This window comes from Halichoeres trimaculatus, unplaced genomic scaffold, assembly GCF_033239565.1.
Source record: "Halichoeres trimaculatus isolate MK-OKI-2021-1 unplaced genomic scaffold, fHalTri1.1 fHalTri1_scaffold_12, whole genome shotgun sequence".
NCBI lineage: Eukaryota > Metazoa > Chordata > Actinopteri > Labriformes > Labridae > Halichoeres > Halichoeres trimaculatus.
The window spans coordinates 663,898-666,571 of record NW_027437190.1 but is presented as its reverse complement, the minus strand read 5'-3'; the positions used below and the strand labels follow the sequence as shown (position 1 = coordinate 666,571).

At 42.4% G+C, this 2,674-nt stretch overlaps 1 long non-coding RNA gene across 2 annotated transcripts; it reads right to left on the bottom strand.

Moving 5' to 3' along the window:
• Window positions 1-457: 457 nt before the first annotated feature.
• LOC141801059 (uncharacterized) lies at window positions 458-1,298 on the bottom strand. 2 transcript variants are annotated; one of them, XR_012599370.1, is made up of 4 exons: window positions 1,246-1,298; window positions 1,048-1,162; window positions 891-963; window positions 458-813 (listed from the first exon to the last, which is right to left on the bottom strand). It is a non-coding gene; the product is annotated as an uncharacterized LOC141801059 (long non-coding RNA). The 2 variants fall into 2 exon arrangements; XR_012599369.1 differs by having other exon boundaries at window positions 458-963.
• Window positions 1,299-2,674: the final 1,376 nt, after the last annotated feature.

The window sequence follows — 2,674 nt, the reverse complement described above, 5'->3', positions numbered from 1 at the left end:
AGCCAGAGAATTTTGGATGAATCTGTGAGATGTATGTAAGTGTGGCAAGTGGGAGATGAAAACACTAATTTTTACTGGGAACCAACAACGCCACCTGGGGAATTTCACCCCAGGAAATAATTTAGTTTAATCAGGACACACAGGCTCGAAATTACCACAGGGCAAGAGACAGGTTATAGAAAAATATAACAAATCTTTATTTCAATCATGAATAAAAACATCAGCTGCAGATCATGCTTTTCCTTTCACCTGAAGGTGGCACTAAAGGGCAACCGAGCTGGGGCTTACCGTGGCGGCCCAAACTCAAACTCATGGAGGGAGGAAGAAACCTAAAACACCCGTGACACCACACACACGCAGATCTGTGAGCAAAAAAAAACCCACCACCAGGATTGGGTCACCACCTTGGGCCCACAGCACCTGTCCACAGAAGAAAAAAACACTTAAAACAGGCCACAATGCTTCGTACAGCTGTCTAAAAAAGGAAACACCCACACACGCACGCACACAACTAAATTATAAGGAAATAAACAGAATAAACAGTATTAACAGAACACAATTATAACGTATTGCACCAAAAGAATATTAAACAAAACAAAAAATACAAAAAAAGACGTTAATCAGAACTACTTAGACCTAAAGCTAAAGAAAATAATAACAATGGGTGGGCTCGAACCAGGAAACAATCAAGACGAAGCCCAATTTACAGAAGAAGGCAGAGCCAAAACAGCAGCGCAGTTCAGGAGCTGTTGCGTGGAGATAATATGACTTGAGCCACCACCAGCGCAGCACCACAGAGCCAATGGACAAAGGCTGCAGCAGAAAGCACCACAGTCAGCCAGGAGCGCAAAATAAACAAGGAAGGAATAAGGCGGACATCGCTGACTTACCTATGGGAAACACGACCACTTTCAGAAAGGCCCCCAGCAGGGCAACCTGACCCCACGGAACCGACAGCCCTCACTGAATCGAGAGGGAGATCGTGTCACCATTATGTAATTTTTAGCACCTTAACGAGTAACGAGAGAGAGCCTCGCGGCATGTTACCTGTGCGCTGCAGGGAAGGGAGTTTATGCCTCAATGCCAGCCACGCCAGCAGACAGCCAGCCACACACAAAATTCCAGCCGATAAGCCTGATCCCACACCACCAACAGTCCCACGCTGGACAAGGAAAGAAGCCCACTATGTCATTGACAATACATTTTGCACACTAAAGGAACGGAAAAAAACGGTGCGCACTTTACCTATTGCCAAGACGCACACCTCGCTGGTAAAACACGCCGATGGCACTATCGCCCAACCACACAACCAGCTCATCCACCTCAACACACGCCACGCCACGCCACGAGGAGCCGCGGATCCAGAGGGAGAGAAAGAGGGAGGGCAGCCGAGATCCAGCCCCACTATATAGCCGCGCAGTGCCGCCCATCAATCAGTGCAGGTAAAAAACAGGTGCTGTGCCCACAGTGGGAGGGTGCTCACAGCCCTTCTGCCACATAAGTATAAAACGGATCTTTCAGATATCAGAAGTACCGCGATTATTGGAAAATGGCGCGGCAGTTTACTTTCTCCAAAGTCACTCTCTATAGTTCAGGTTTGGGCTCCAGTACGTTATAGTTAGCATTGTGATTATTGTATAATGTGTAAATACCATGATTTGTATTTTTCTGAGGTTGGAAAAACAAGTGATTGTTAAAAGTATGTTTGTATAAAATGTGAACAGCACTTAACGTTAAAAACAGTTCATGGTTTACAAAAGAGTTAAAAACACTATAAAAATGTCAAAAGAAAGAATATTAAAGCCAGAAGCTCATGTATTAAGAAAAGAAACGCTAAGATGCAGCTACTTTGAGAAGAAAGAGAACTCGAGAATATGATTTCATGATTTAAGTGGAATTTATATGTGAATCTGATTTTATAACAAATTTGATTTGCTTATTTCACTGTGAACATGATATTTTTCACTGACAAGCATGTGTTTTATTTGATCAAACAGAATAAATTCTGTTGAGCACGGCTGATATGAAGAGATGCTAAAGCGGTGTCTGTGACTACTTTCTCCTTAACAGAATCAAATGATCTGTTTACTTGGTGCCAGCCCGGTACCTGTAACATCTCCACTGAGTAAGAAACGATCAGAGGGGGAGATACTATGACACATATTTATAATGAACTGTTGTCAACTGTTGATTTCACTTGCATTCATATATATGTCTATTATCTCTCTTAGTTGAATTGTAAGTGTCAGAAGCCTGTCCCTGGGTCATAATGAGTTATTTAGTATTTGTAATGATCAAATTGTGAAATTATTAATATCACTACAAGTTATGTGCTGCTAGTTGAACTGGTGCTCCTATCAGATCTCGGTGTGTGTAGCTGTCTTCTCCAAACCAAAGATACTCGTTTTTCAGTTTTGTAACATTCACGTGTGAACATGTTGTATATATGTATTCTGCACTCTCTGTCTTTTGCTTGGTACTGATGGGTTGGGACTGGGCCCCTGGCCTGCTTGGCATAGAGCTGGACTGGGGCTTACTGCCTGTCTCATGGTACCGGCTTACCCTAGTTTATGTGGTGTGTATGTTTGTGTGTATAAGTGTGTATATATTTGTGAGACGTGTAATTTTCTGTTGTATTGTACAAGAAAAATAAAAAAATATATATGTATAAAAA